The sequence below is a fragment of the Tasmannia lanceolata genome, unplaced genomic scaffold (genome assembly GCF_043159265.1).
Source record: "Tasmannia lanceolata isolate RefF3 unplaced genomic scaffold, GAP_Taslan_0.1 ptg000018l, whole genome shotgun sequence".
Classification (NCBI taxonomy): domain Eukaryota; kingdom Viridiplantae; phylum Streptophyta; class Magnoliopsida; order Canellales; family Winteraceae; genus Tasmannia; species Tasmannia lanceolata.
Window position 1 is genome coordinate 20,968,635 of NW_027518695.1, and position 16,763 is coordinate 20,985,397.

The 16,763-nt window shown below is 38.0% G+C and overlaps 1 pseudogene; it reads left to right on the forward strand.

The window, feature by feature from the left end:
- The first annotated feature begins 10,559 nt into the window (after positions 1-10,559).
- Positions 10,560-15,769, forward strand: LOC143850177 (WRKY transcription factor SUSIBA2-like; annotated as a pseudogene).
- The last annotated feature ends 994 nt before the right edge of the window (positions 15,770-16,763 follow it).

Genomic DNA, 16,763 nt, shown 5'->3' on the forward strand with positions numbered 1-16,763 from the left:
AGCGGCATTCCCACCTGTATCATCATCCGATGGAGAGTCTATGGACAAATCATCGTCACTAGTACCCTGTATTGGAACGGCAATGGGTTGAGCGAGGCCCTCTGTATCCGGCGGCAATGTATTATCATCGTCTTGCATCTGTTCAGCGATTATAGGATTCGGTCTACCACCCGGTGCATCCAGCACTGGCTCTCCAACCTCCTTCACCCACTCATAGAGAGGGTCATCCTCATCATTTTCACAGAAGATGTCTGTGAGATCAATTGGATCGGTGTAGTCCTCCAGGTTTTCTTCTATAGAGGTGTGTTTCATCCTCAATCGTGTGTTATAGTGGACATATACGAGCTTCTGCAAGTTTTCATGTCCAAGCCTGTTCCTCCTTTTAGAGTGGATGAGGTTGAAAGTGCTCCAATTTCTCTCACAACCTGAAGAAGATGATGTCTGAGATAACACTTTTATGGCTATCTTTCTCAGGTTCGGAGCATCTCCCCCATATAACAACCACCACTCAGCTGCAAAATAACAACAGATTAATTAATTGGTTGCTCAATCAACAACTAATAACTTAACTAGCTTTAGCTTATACCTGGTAGTGTCTTAGTCGTCCAGCTATGCCAGCTGGACGTCCAAAGGATCCAAGTGCATCCCTAAACATCTTGATCTACAATAGAATTAACAATAATAGCTATTAGTTAAAAATTACAATATATACTCATCTATTTATAGTGAAATAATGCAATGTTTACCTCTCCTAAAGCAGTGGCTTCTGCACTCGCATCCGGTTCCAACTTGGCGACTACAATCTGTAAATCTTCAATGAGATCGGCGCGAGTAGCAAGTTGCTGGGTGTATTGGTACTTTGGATTGAGATAATATGCTAATAAGAAATAATTCATTACTATAATCCCACACGTTTTTAATACTTCTCTGTTTTCCTTTTCTATATAGAGCCGGGTCCATGCTTGCTGGATCCCTTAAGCTAACCCCACGTGCCAAGGTCGTCTGCTTCGGCTTTTCTCCCTTTGAACTACCGCCACCCCCCTCATGTATGGATGGGCCAAATTTCGGCCTGGTAGAGGCAAGATGGCTCATCTGCCTCCTCTCGTCCTCATCATTCCTGGACTCTCTCAATGCACGCTTATACTGCATCTTGTGTATGTCTGTCTCTATATCAGATGGGTATGCAATATCGTCGTCGTCGCTGTCATTTCCACCGTAGTCTCCTGCCACATCATCAATGAACTCTGCTCTTCTCTTCTCTCTGTTTTGTTTATCCATTTTGGACTCCTGTACGGACTTTGAAATGATCTCCTTGGCCTCTCTAGGGCAAGATAGGCATGCTGTCACATCTCCCCCTTTACCTATCAAGTGATGTTTCAATCTTGTGATACCTCCACCGCCTATTTTCTTCCCACAAAAATTGCATATAACCTTTTGTGTGCTGCCGCCATCAGGCCGCCCATATTGCCAACCAATGTCTGCAACTTCATCCTCATCTCGACCATGACGTGGCATGGTGAAGTAGTTACAGGCTTACAGCTTGAAAAAATCTGCCAAAGAGTATGTTGTTTAGAATGTTCCTACTTTTTTACACATGAAAGATGCTAACTTGATATTATCGTTTTAAATTAAAAAAAAAAACTAACTTTGACAGCACTTTACATACTAAAATACAAGATGGGTTAGTGAAATTATCAACATATGGTTGTGGGATATGTTAACAGCATAACCATGCTTTGATATTTGCACAAACTCATCTGTCCTTTTATCATTAATTGGACAACATTTTGGCTGTGACCCATGTAATGAACGGTTTGGATCACCATACCGTACTTTTAAGTTTTAATTAAGTGAGGAGTCCCCTCATCAAAATACAGTAGTGCTGATAACATTTCCCAAACAAAAATGGGTTTTCATTTCCTGGTCCTCTTTTTTACTTGGCACAGCCCCCTCTAGTGTAAAAGATAAGTGAAAAATACACGTTAGGGTCCTCTTTTTTACTTAGCACAGCCCCCTCTATTGTAAAATATAAGTGATAAATACAGGTTAGGGGACTGTTCCATGTAAAAATGAGGCCACTTTATAAATTTTAACTTCTCATCAAAAGTCAATACAGAGAATCTGTCTTCCTTTTTTTTAACTTGCAATGGTTTGAAACCAGAGAGAAGAAAAAAAACCCTAAAAACTTACCTTTCTTGAAAGTTGAAATCGGAAGAGGAGAGGAAGCAAGCGGCTACAAATTGAAGAAATTTTGCATGATGGAAAAGAAGATGACAACCTTGTTTCTTATAGGGAAGATTATTCCTGTAAGATTCCATTCAATCTCATTTTTTGAGCTTTTTTTGGCTTTGCACATGGCTTTGCACATGGGCTTCAGACCCCTTTTCTGCCTTTCTCAGAGAAACCATGTGGGTGCACTGCACGGAATTTGCAGGAAATTTCCCCAAATTTCGATGCAATTCCAATTTCCCACCAAAATTTCAGAAATTTCGGCAATTTCGGAAATTTCGACCGAAATTTCGGCGACATAAAGTATTTTTCCGATTCAATGTTCTTTCGGTTTCGGTGTCCACCGAAACCGAAACATTTCGGCCAAAATTTCAGATTTCGGCCGAAATTTAAAACCATGAATACCACTAAAGAAGACGACTGAGTCAAAGACTCCGTAAGAAGGACAAATGAGTCAAAGACTCCCTGACAATACTATTAAAAGACAAATGAGTCAAAGACTCTCTAATAACACCACCAAAAGGATGAATAAGTCAAAGACTCTCTAATAAATCCACCAAAATGATGAACGAGTCAAAGACTCTCTAATAAAGCCACCAAAATATGGGGTTTTATAAGTGAGGCAAGGCATGCTTCCTGTGGGTAAACTCTCTACCAAACTAAAGCAAACTCCTAAGGAGGGAGGCTCTAATGATAAGGCTTGCCTTTGAAGAAAGGCTATCCTAATGAGACAGAGTGTGTCTCCTAATGGAACACACTAATGAGACCACAATGGTCTCCTAAATGAGGGCTCCATATGACTCTTTCATTGCCCTTTGCAATGAAAAACTAAGTACAGGCAATTAATAGACCAAGCTGGTCTTCAACTTACAGGAGGACAAGCTGGGATACAACCCGGAAAGGGTTCTTACATGAGGCAAGTTACGCCTCCTAAGGGTAAATTCTCTAAATAAGGTTTGCCTCCAGAGGAGGAGCGCCTAACGAGACAAAATATGTCTTCTAGTCAAACACAACTTTTAACAGTAGAATGCAAAATATATAAAGACATCAACTACAAGTTCATTGATCATAAAAAGGATTTTATATGATTATGAAATTAGAAAGCAAAGCTAACAATTGATTTTTATTCTCCTATACCTCAAGGCTGGAACAAATGCCACAATTGCGAAGTGACCTTGAAGGTCGGCATAAATGATAACCACAACATGCGAAAAGTCATAACAACAATGAGAACTTAATATGTCTGTACTTATTAAATCAATGAATCATTGTAACCTTTCTTAAAATCCTTTGTAACTCAAGTAGGATTTTAGCAATGAGAGAAAGTATCCAAACAGGTTGCAATCTTTTTCACATGGGAAAATATCCACACTACATAAGCCTATAGAGGAAAAGAGACAGGTTGCGGCATTGCATTATTTCTTATGGAGATGACAACTTTAAAGTCCCAAACAAATGTAAACAAAATGCCCTATATCATCTAAACACATCCTTTAATAACTTACATAACCCATTAAACTACAAATAAGTTGGAATGAGTTTACAAGACATACGAAACTTACTAAATTGTAAATGAGCTGGACTAAATTTGCAAAATATACAACATCTACATTGAGCTATAAACAAAAATGTACAGAATTTATAAAAATGCACAGAACAAAGAACTGAAATACAAATGCATTTGGTTGTGAATAAGCTGGCCTCACACTATACAAAACATGAACTAAACTATGGATTGAACTGCAAGCAAATAAACTGCCTTCATCAATGATTGAATTGACCTTATATTACACTGAACAAAGGTGAAATATTGCGTAGGAAGTGAGCTAGATTTGTGCCAAGACAAAGCAGAATTGTGAACTAAAATTTGTGTAAAAAAAAAACTGTGGAGCAAAAATATTGGACAGCAGATATGCAATAATGGACATCAATTATGTGCTTCTTAACCCAACTAGAATTACAACTATAGAGCAAAAAAAAACTATAGGATAGCAGATATACAATAATAGACATCAATTATGTGCTTCTTAACCCAACTATAGAATAACCCAACTAAAATTACAACTATAGAGCAAAACTATAGAACAGCAGAAATACAGTACAAAATATTCAACCATTCAAAAAAAAAATATATTCAATTATGCGCTCTTACTCCCCCCCAAAGTCTTAACATTTAAGTACATAGCTAGTGGGGTGCAGCCGTGTGCTTTGTCAAACAAAACCCAGGCTTGCAGGACAGCAGCCATATTTATTTATTTTTTTTATCAAAACTGTTGTGGCAATTATCTTAACTACATAGGAATTAAACCATAAGTAAGCAAAGAGCTGCTCAAAACTGAACTGTATATATGTGCAATGAGTCACGCAAGAGCTGAACTACATATGAACTACATACCAACAGGGATGCAAAATTAAATTGATAATACACCAAGTCTATTTCAACAAGGATCAGAAACTTCTGAAATAAATAATAATAATAAAAAATACAAATATATATATATATATATATATATATATATATATATATGAACTAAACCCACTAGACCCTAAGACAAGTGAACAACACTGTGTGAAACTAAATAATACTTTAAAACCTTATTCAAAAATCCAAGCAAGCAGATTAGAATGGGAACCATGAGATGGTCAATCCAAACAATAACACCATATAATTTAGGCTCTCTGACAAATACTTCGAATGGACAATTCATAATGAAAATAAGGCCTAATTCCTAAAGATGAGCGAAACAAATCCAACTGTATGACTCCAACCTTTATTTCTATGAATTAAGACCGATAGCGACTTTAACAAGAGAAGGATCAACAGAAATGTAGAAATATTTATTTCAATAAATCCTGAACATTTTAGGATTGGCAGAAAAATCATGCAGTCTAATAATTCAAACACTTACACCCTCGACATGGGGTAGAAACCATCTAATAAATTCCTGAGACAAATTTTTGAGGAAGATAATTCCAACAGGAAGCATACATGGATTTAAAGGCTACAAAAGGACAGATTACAGCATGCACCATTTTGCTAATTTCAAGATGTGTACGAAACAAGACGACCTAGTGCATTTATTATCACAATCCTTCAATCAGTGGGGTGTCTACCAACAGATATATTTATTAAAACATGCTCATAGAGATAACAAGCCTAAAGAAAATATTATAAAGAATGGGATCTACTAGCAAATTATCATTGAAATTTAAAGGCTAGGATCAAAAGAAAATTTTGCCTCTATCAATTTTGTAGTTAGATGGCAAGTGATCCAATGAAACACAATCATAGCAACAACCCACCACTGCAAGAGAAGTAAACCATCAAATTATCATTTCAAACGACTTTTAAACTTTAAAAATGCATGGCTTATACATGTACCCATGTCTGTAATCAATTTGAATAGTAAAGGGAGTCATACACTACTCATCTTTTCTCAAATGAGAACAATCAAGAACTGAGATATCCAAATAACAACAGAGTCTTCTAAAGTGCTTTGCAAAACAAATGGTAACTCAATTGAGGAATAATAAACAGATGTATAGCAATATCCAGCCCGAGACAACTATGGGTGCTCTTAAAAACAAACAAGGATATGAAATCAAACAATTCATGCATTTTCATCCTTGACATGGAGCAATTACAATAATTAGCAGACAACAACAAAAGCATTACTCATGAAATAGCCCAATCTCGTCAGTTTCATCATGAAAAACACAGGGATCTAAAAACAGCTGAAGAAAAATATAGTGTAAAACCCTCTAAACTACCCTCAACAGATACTCATAAATCATCACGGATTAGATCGATCACTGTGATCTATAAAACACATTACATTTCTAAGAAATCATTTAGAACAATCAAGCTTATCATAGAACATGATCTATTTCAAAATTGCTAAAAAAAAAATGAATACATACTTGAATCGAAAATAACTTGTTCGAGCTCTGAAAAATTGCTGAGAACAGAAGATAGAGCAAATTTTCAAAATCACAATCAAACGAACCTGATCGCCTAAGCTTTTCACAGCTTCTCAAACGCAGAACAATCTGAGTTGTTAGCCACGACTTTACGAGTAGAAAATATCCAGATCCAAAGAAAACTCTTTACAAGCCTACTCAATCTGAGCCATAATACTTAGATCTGAGGTTTTGGATAGAATCAATTGTAAATTGAAGAATCAAAGAAGAAAAACCAATAGATTCAAAGATTCAGAAGTAGCAAACAACAAATTCGAGGTTTGATAACTCCCAAATCGCAGAGGTAATGAAGGTTAGGGCATGAAATCAACAGATATGAGATCAAAAGTTACAAACTAGAGTTTCCGAAGAAGCAGATAATAGATCTGAAATTATTTTTTTATATATTGGTTGAGAGTATAAGAGATCTAGGGTTATAGTGCTTGAATCAAAGGTTCCTATGAAAATCCTAGGGTTTTTCTATCTTGGATCTTTGAAAATTTGAAACACATGTTAAAAATCTTAAAGAGGAACAAAACTACCAGAAACAAATCGGAGAGAAAAAAAAATATAGCTAGCCGGAGCTCCAGTGAATCGATCGGAGATGGCAACCGTATTAGAAAATGGGAGAAAATTAAGGATTTAAAGAAACTCAAAGAAGTATGAAGAAGATTCTACCGGCGATTAATCGGAGAATGAAAGATCTACCGGAGGAATTGGCCGGAGAAGATGAGCTCGCTGATCGAATAATTGCTGGAGAAAGACAAGCAACGGATTTCCCCCAAATTTCCTTCTCTCTCTCTCTCTCTCTCTCTCTCTCTCTCCCTCTCTCTCTCTCAGTGAAAGAACAAAAAAAATAAAAAACGAGCGTCACTTCCTTCTTATCTTTTTTATATACCCATATAATGGTTGGGATATTGGCACACCTACAATTGATAAGCGCACAGAATTTTAATGAGCGCGCGAATCAGCTCCGTCCCAGACAAGCTGATTCACCCCGCTTGCTTCGGTTGATTCTCAATCGCAGATAATTCACCCCCTTTTATGATTGCAATACACTTTACTGTGACGCTCGTCTTATTTGTAATTTCTGAGCAGATTTTGCTGAAATTTTACAGAGACCTATGGGAGACCTTAAGCTACCTCAGAATTCAATTTGGGATCCCAACTCACTGATTTGACGAGGTCTCGCACAAACACTACGAACTTGAGTCCGGTCAAAATGGGGTGTCTACAAGGACGAATTGGATGATGCCCCCGTAGCACCACAAGTAAATCAAGGAAATCTTGAAGATGTGCAGACACATCTCCGTACCCTCTGTCTAGAATTTCCTAGATTTGACGGATCTGATCCAGCCGGATGGGTTTTTAGTGCTGAACAATCTCAAAGGTTCAATAAAATACCCGATGAGCGTATGGTAGATTTGGCATCGATCCACCTTACTGGGGATGCAATACCATGGTTTTGTTGGATGGAGAAGACCATGGGCGTAATGGCATGGTCACAATTCAAGCATGCTTTATGTGCTCGGTTTGGGCCGCCTGGAAGCGACGATCCAGGAGGAGCACTATCAAAATTAGAACAAACGGTATCTGTTTGGGAATATCAGTCGGAGTTTGAGCGATTGGTCAACCGAACCTCACGATTACCCGAATAATTCTTAATCGAATGTTTTATTTCGGGCCTTCGTGACGATATTCGGGCCGGCGTTAAAATGTTTCAACCGATTACTCTCCAACATGCATCCCAACTAGCCTTGTTACATGAGGAATTATCTCTAACTAGTGGTCGATACTCGCGCCCCCCACTACCAAATCCATCAACGTCTACTTCTATGGCGGTTGCCCTCATGAAGGAAGGACCATTACCAGCAAAAAAATTAACACCTACCGAAATGCTTGAGCGGCGAAAGAAAGGGTTATGCTATAATTGCAATGAGAAGTATAGCCCACTCCATCAATGTCGAGGACAGTTGGCGATATTAGAAGGATTTGGATTTGAAAACGAGGAAGAAGAAATAATAAAAGTAGAAGGATCTTAGTCCTTGAGCACAAGGACTCTTAAGAGGAAGGGAATGTTACGTACCCAAGATTAGTTGGAAGATTTCCTTAGTAGTAGATTTCCTTATTTCTTGCTATAGCTAGGATATTCCCCTTAATATTAGTTTCTTTTTATTATTATCTTGTTTCCTAAGTATCCTTTAGGATTTGGGAAGTTTGGATTGTTTCCTAAATAGTGGAAATGCTAATTCTATAAGTATGTAATCTCTCTCTTTTTAACGTATGAAATGAAAAACAAGGACTGTTTTAGGAGATTTGGCCATCTCGAAGAGGCCTACATTGTTTCTTTCTCTCTTATTTTTACTTTTATCCAAGGGGTCGTATGAGTTACTGATGACATAGACTTAGATCTTATCTTCTTCATATTACTGATTTTGTTCAAATATTGAAATTCTTAGTGGCCTTTCTTCATGTCCGCATAAGCAATTTGGGGAAGGCTTTGGAAATACGTTTTCCCTTGAAACCTTATGCTAGTTTCCTCCTTCTGTGATGTTGGAGTCAGAAGAGGAATCCTTCTCCGAATATGTTGGGAGGTCTTCTTTCAATTTTCTAGGAACCCTTTTAGTATGGGTTGGTTCTTTTATGCTAGGAGTTCCTTCCTCTAGCCTTTCGAGGGTCAAAATCAATTACCCATCTTGGTGAAGAACTATATGGGCCTTGTTGACCCCTTTTGTCCTCCTCAATTGAAGGAGTGTCGGTCTCATCAGTGACATAGTCTAAGGTTGTGAAGTTGTTTGCTTGGCAGTTTTGGTGCCGGTGATATATATTTTCCAATGCTCTTTGAGATGGGCGGAGTGGTTTAGCCATTTCTCTCTCAAGATTATTTTCCTTATTTTTTTAAGTGTATCTACTGTCATAGTTTATATCTTTTTACTTCGTGCTACTACATCTAGGGCTTGGGGATGTGGCTATAGTCCGTACAAGTGCTGCTAGACTTGGGCTTCCAATCATATTCTAATGGCTCCATCTGGGTGCCTAAGGGCGTATATATATGGATGGTATCATGTAGGATTTTTCCAATTGTGATCTCAACACAAAGTCTAGCATATTTTAGTCTTGTGCAATTTGTTATCTAGGTATCCATATAGAGTGGCCTTTCTATAGCACTAGCCAACTTGCTGAGGCCACGGGGTCCAATACTTCCAGAGGAGACTAAGGAATCGGATCCAGACTGGGATGGTACTGAGCTTTCAACCGTTCAATGAGATTGTCTGGTGTCCACCTTTGTAAGATCAATGTTGTCCCATTATAGTTGTGGTTTGGAGCTTTAAGAACTTGAACACAATCATCTGGGTTTGTAGCCAATCTCTAATGCAAATAGCTGAAGCTCTCCAAGTAGAATCCATTTACTTGATAGATGATCTCTTATGGCCTTGAAATATGCCCTTTGCCCTTTCAAATATCCCAATAAGTAATAGTTCACCCATTTTTCCTTGGTTCTCTAAAATCATCCTATTCAAAATTGATTGTCATCCTCTCCGTTGGTGCTACATACCCTGTTCGTCTGAGATTATGAAAACCGATTGTGAGGGCCAGACCGATTATTAGGCTCAAATTTGAATTTTGAATCTAATTTTTAGACCAAGATTCTTGTTCAAGTCCAGGTCTCATCCAAGTCGATTCCCTTTTTACCTTGATTGAGTTCTTGTCTTGAGTACTTGTTTTGCCCTACCAAGTTAATCAAAAGTCCTTTGTCCCGCCCAAGTTAATGAACCACGTCAACCATTGACTCACTTTAGACGAGCCCCTTTCACCTTCGCCGAGTTCTCGTTGAGTCTGAGTTTTGAAATACTGGGTGCGAGAAACTCTAGGTTGTTATGTGAGAGAGAGAAAAAGGAAGAATAAAGGAGAGCAAGTGGAAGAAAATAAGGAGATTTACACTTTATAGTTATTAAGGTTGAAGAGAAAGGAAAATAGGATAAAGGGAGTGACAAAAAGATTAGATAAATGTAGAGGATCTTGGAAGAAGAGAGAAGATCGAAAAACTATGTAGGGGAAAGACGGTGAGTAAATGGTTGGCTGTTGATTTTGATCAAATGGTTCTTAGACCCTGTAAAATGTGTTGTACATATGAAAATGAGATGAAAGTAGAGAAGAGAAAAGAAATCGTGTTGGGAGTCTAAACTCAGTTTCTTCATTTTGTTCGAGCAGGTATGCCCGGACAACATTAAGAAACTCAGATATATATATGCATATAATATATGTTCCCTCAAAGGAATGGTGTTGCCAGCAGTAAATCTCCCAAATAGCTAATGCCGACTGCTGATGCAATTTCTTGTTCTAATTGTATTTTCTTTATAATTACCTCAATGGCTAGTGAACCTGCTGCAGTTATTTCTAATGAATCACGGCGAGGCAGGTCTCAGACAGTGGGATCCAAGCATCACAATCTGATCCTAAAGGACCAAATCCTTTGATCGTCGGTGAGAAATCATCAGAAGATGGGTATAATTGGCGAAAATATGGACAGAAATACATTAAGGGCCCGTTTGAATCCCCCTTGGATTTGGATTTGGAGGTGAATTTGGATTTCCAAAATTCATAGATTTGAAATCAAGAATTTTAAAATTCACAAATTTATAAATAATGTCGTTTGGATGACCACGTATAGATTTGGATTTCAAATCTAAATTAATTTTTTTTTGTTAGGATGCTCTTTGGATTTGAATTTGAAATCTAACAAAACCAAAAGGCCCTAAAATACTTGATATAGGGGCATTTCAGCCATTTTCCATGATCCAGGGGTATTATAGTCATTTTACCCTATATGGGGGTATTCTGATCATTTTTTATGTCATAAGGGTGTTTCGTCACTTTCCATGACTCAGGGTATTTGGTCATTTTCACCCGGTATTGGTGTATTCCGGTCATTTGGCATGACCTGAGGGTGTTCTAGTCATTTTTATCTCATGAGGGTATTTTTAGTCATTTTAGTCATTTTTTATGAGCCATAAGTCATTTTTACTTGATATAGGGGTATTTCGATAATTTTTCCTGATCTTGGGGTATTTTAGTCATTTTACCCTATATGAGGGTATTTTGATCATTTTTATGTCATAAGGGTATTTTAGTCATTTTGCACTACTCGGGGGTATTTTGTCATTTTTACGCATAGGGGTATTTCTAGTCATTGTACCTAATATGGCATATTTTTATCATTTTTATCTCATGATGGTATTTTTAGTCATTTTTATGAGTCATGGGTCATTTTTACTTGATCTAGGGGTATTTTAGTATTTTTCATGATATTGGGGTATTCTAGTCATTTTACCCTGTATGAGGTTATTTTGATCATTTTTATGTCATAAGGGTATTTTAGTCATTTTGCACGACTCGGGGTATTTTGTCATTTTTACCTAGGATAGGGGTATTTCGGCCATTTTGCTTGACTCGGGGGTTTTTTAGTCATTTTACCTAATACAATGTATTTTGAGCAGTTTTTAATGTCATGTACGTACTTAAGTCATTTAACACTTTTTTGGTATATTTTGGTCATTTTAACCCCTTACGGGTCAGATTTAGATTTATAAATAACCTCTAGCAGAAAGGATTTATAAATCCAAAAAATTACACTTACACGAGGAATTTGTAAATCTTGTGGATTTCACTCAAATCCAAATCCAAATGTCATAAAGGCTTGCCAAATGCCGAATTGGATTTAAAAATCCAAATTCAGCTCCAAATCCAAATCCAAGGGGTATCCAAACGGGCCCTAAAGGAAGTGGATTTCCACGGAACTATTACAAATGTACACATCCTAACTGCCAAGTGAAAAAGCAATTGGAACGCTCACATGATGGGCAAATTACAGAGACTTTATGTAAGGATCAGCATGACCATCCTAAACCTCAACCTAGTCGTCGATTAGTGGTCGGTGCAATCCTTCAAAGAACTGATGGGTTTTCTTCTTTAATCAGTGCACAAGGTATTGTATATTGTTCCACCGATGATGATATTTTTATGTTTGTAAATCCTATTTAAAAATGAAAATTTGGAAGATTTTCACGTGCTATTTTTTTGCAGAGAAGCCATCAAATGCAAATGCCCAGATTGCTCACATTATTGATCCAAATGGTGCCTCTGAGCTTTCTCCTTTCTCAGTAAGTGATGATGATATGGAAGGTGCATGTGGACGATCCAACAAGATTGGTGATGATGTTGTTGATGATGATGATCCAGAGTCAAAGCGAAGGTGCCTTGATATGAGTTTACTTGTATGAACTTTACATATAAACAGGTGCATCCATAAATGCTAACTTTTATTCTACTCTCAAATAAAATTGCATGTAGGAAGAAAGATATTGGCGGTATGGATGTTACTTCAATGGGTAAAGTAACTCGATGTACTGTTGTACAAACAATGAGTGAGGTCGATATCCTGGATGATGGGTTTCGTTGGAGTAAATATGGGCAGAAAGTGGTGAAATGGAATCCTAATCCTAGGTATCTGTTACTACTTGGGCTCAGACAACTAATAGGCAGAAGTGATTGCATGTCTTACTGATTTTGTCCTCTTACTCTTACCCTTTCCTGGGATGATACTTAGATCATGAGACAGGCTCACAGGCCTCCTCCATATATTGACTACAGACACGATAGTAACTCTGAACTCTTCCTTCGTCTTTATCTGTAATTTTCAGTACTTGCTGGACTGACTTTGTTTTCTTGTCTTAGATTTAGTTGCTTTATGGTAACAATTAAAGCTCTTGCGAGTGTGCTGATCCCATTAACTATGTAGAATGTGGTCACCTAAAATGCCCTACGTAGAAGGCGACTTCTATGGTTCATAAATTATGCGGGCACGTCATTCACTGTCATTATGTATGATTATGCTAGTTTCTTTGCATGACAATGACTAAATATATTCTACTACTCATGTTTCTGGTGCTTCCTTTTCTAAATCTTTCCAGTTTCCAAAAAAGTAGTCCTTCGAAATCTCGAATTTAGAGAAGTATGTCATCAATTTTGTCAACTGAAAAAATCAACTTGTCCAAACTTGCCTGTGGTTCTTCCTGATTTCTAAGCAACTGAATTACTTTTTCTTGCCAAAATGAAGTTTGGAAAGGATATATCCAGTAATAGAGAAGTATTATTCATGTATCTTAGCCTGGTTATACATGTGTCTCCAGAAAATGCTTGGCTACTTATCCAGTACAAATGAATGCATATAACTTTACCAGCAATAAATGGTGAAAATGTGCATAGTCAATTCAGGTGCAAGCTTTTGGTTTTTGCATGTTTCTCTTTTAGGCACATGGCTTGTCTTTGTTTCCCTAAGCTAGTATTATCAGATGAGGCTTATTGGGGTCATAGTGTTGTTTCACATGTCCTCTTAGAGGTGAACACGGCTACTGAACACCTGATAGGTGCATCTTTCTATTTTATATCTGACAGTGGTTAGAGTAGTTTCTTTTTTTATTTTTCACTTGTTTAGGGACTCTTTAGATACAACCATAATCAGTTATGTTTTGCAAATGAGATTACTCTAAGTTAATCTTATTTGCAAATGTGACATTAAGGTTACTTTGGAAGCCATTAACTAAGATATATATATACATATATATATATATATATATATATATATATATATATATATATATATATCTATATATATTTATGACTGCCATTTATATATAAAATTATATTCAAATACGACTATGTGTAGAAGATTATTTGCAAATATATTTTAGGGGTGTCCAAAGAGCCTCTTAGGTTAAAGTTTGTTTCTTGCATATTCTGTTGTAGATGCATCTCATAATAGTGCTTGTTTTAGTGTGGGGACTTCTCATAATCCTGAAATTCATAATAGGATGTCTCAAACGTAACCTGAAGTGACTAATATAAGAAAGCATAATTTGTTTCTGTAATGAAGTCACTGGACCAGAGTTTACAGTTAAAAATTAATTTAATGCCCTATTTCAACCAGCAGCATGGATGTGAAATGATCTTATTCTTGTCATTTATGATATATATCTCACAGCATTTGAAGCCTGTGAAGTTGAAATCTGCATAATGTAGGTCTTGATCAAGAAGTTCCTTGAAGAGGGCAGTGGAGGGCAGTAGAAGACATTTTCATATTTCACACGGACTCATCTTTTCTTGTTCTTAACTGATGGATCTCAGTCAGCACATGCATCTCTAATCTCGAGCTCGTTAACATGGTGCTGTTTTTCTTTTTTCTTTTTCTTCTTATTCTGCACTAGGTACACATTCTTAGCTCCTTTTGGGCAATGACAGGCATCTAAGAAAGCTTCTTGGTTCATACGCTGCCTCCATATGGTTCTTACTAAAAAAAAATTCTTTTGCTGTCATTGGACTTCAAATCAGCTCAGTGGATGCATGATTTGTTGTTTTTTGCAACATTTTCCTTTTTTCTGCAACTAGCAACTCCAAAGCTTCCTTCATAATCTTCTACCTTTGAGATATGTGCGTATTCTTATCCTAGTCATGTATGCAGGAGTTATTACAAATGCACAAACGCTGGATGCCCCACTAGGAAGCACGTTGAGAGGGCATCACATGATCTGAAGGCCATTATAATCACGTATGAAGGAAAACATAACCACGACATTCCTGCCGCGAGGACTAGTAGTCACACCACTCTAGTGGGTCCATGATATTAAACAAAGCCAATGCTCTAAACAGGGTTACATGTACTGACAGCACTACAAAGGCAAATTCCTCAGAACAATCAGAATGTTGTAAAGTATAAATGATCAAATAATTCTTGCGCTCTCAAACATCTCCTCCTCCTACATGCCCTACCCCTCTCCCCACATAAGAAATTAAAATATCATGAAATTCAGGCGACCTCAAGCTGATATTCATTTTCCGACGTCTGGAAGATGATCATCCGCCGAATGGACTCTCCCCCATTGTAGCATCGACCGGACGATCCAATCGGTGATCTAAGGTTTTGTACGGGATGAGTCTTCCATATTGAAGGAGAAGAAGATAACAGTTCAAGCAATGGCTAATGGGCGGGGAGGGGAGGTGGATTGGGAGTGCCTACTTTGTCGCTACCATAATTTTGGATGGCGGATTAGATGTAGAAGGTGTCCGATTGTGCGCCTCTTTGGGTTCACTTTTATGGCGTCCCATTGCACGCCTGGGCTATTTCAACGGTGGAGGCATTAGGGGGCCTTTTTGGTATGGTTGTAGAAACCAAGATGGAGGGCAACCACCAGAATTGTATGAGTTATGTCTCGGCCAAGATTATAGCCCCCCCTGGCTTTTTCCTAATTTCTGCGTTAAGTTCAAAATTTTAGGCCAGACCTATACCATTGGGGTTGATCTTTTGAAGGAAAATCCTTCTTCGCTGACGGATCGATCTCCGGCGAGTAAAAGGCCTTTGCCTGATGAGCTGTTGGGCCCCCTATGGGATTCAAATTTTAAATCTAACCAATCAAATCCTCATGTCGGGATGCCTAAGAATGTGTCGTTGGTCTGTTTTGAAAAAGGTGTGATGGGATCTGAAGAGAGAAATGCTGACCATTCTGGTCTGTTGGAGAGTCCCTAGAAATATAAGCCTAAATACCCTGCCCTTAGGCGGAAAACTGCTTTGTTGGCTACACCTTTCACTAATACCAATACGTTGTCTTCACCCTAGAGCCAGGAAGAGTTTTGACTATCGTGCCCCTAGCGATTCTTACAATGGCTTAAATTCCCAAGCCAGGGGGTCAAGATCACAAGAAAATTTCCTTATGAATATATTGGGGAATATCTTGGTTTTACAAATAGGATCAAGGAAGAAAAACAGCAGATTGTTGAAGTTCCTAAAATTTTATTCCAAGTCTGGTTGGATAGGTCCCATCTGTAGCTAACTCAGTAGCCGTGGATCCTGGGGTTGAAGGAGATTATAGTGATTAAAGCGTTTATGGATGCATTGATTAACTTACCTTCCTCGATAGCTGGGAAGTTGTCTTTTCAGCCTCCTAGCGTTCTCTTCTAGGAGCGGAGGCTTCAAGGTCTTGGGTTTGGTATTAAAAGGTACCCCCAATCTCATATTTTGAAGACTCTCAAGCCTAAAGATAGATCTTTTCTTCCTGGCTACCATTAACAAGGAGGAATGGCATCACCTGATGATTCACGAGAATTCTCCTCTTGCTCTGGAAGACGGCTTCTCAGGATAGAGCCTCAAGCCGGGCCGTTCACTAGGTATAGACTCTGTGAGATTATTCTGTTAAAGGACAACCATTTATTCAAGCACTCTCTCTTTAGGATACTTGGGTTCGGAGAAAGGGTTGGGTGGTGGCAAAAATGGGATAAGAATAAGACGGTGGGTATCCGGCGGGTGGAAGAAAAGCCTACGACCAGCGAACCTCCGGAAGTCCTGAACATGATTCCAGAGGTTTTTCTCCTTTACTTGCCAGTGTCCCAGATACAGCATAGCATGGAGGAGGTTCCTTCAGTTTTGACGACTTGCCCAGAAGCTCTAACTGAATGACTATCTAGTTGGTGATGACAAGTTTGTTTTGATGAATGCCTTGTCTCCTCCTTGGCTTTGAAAAGAT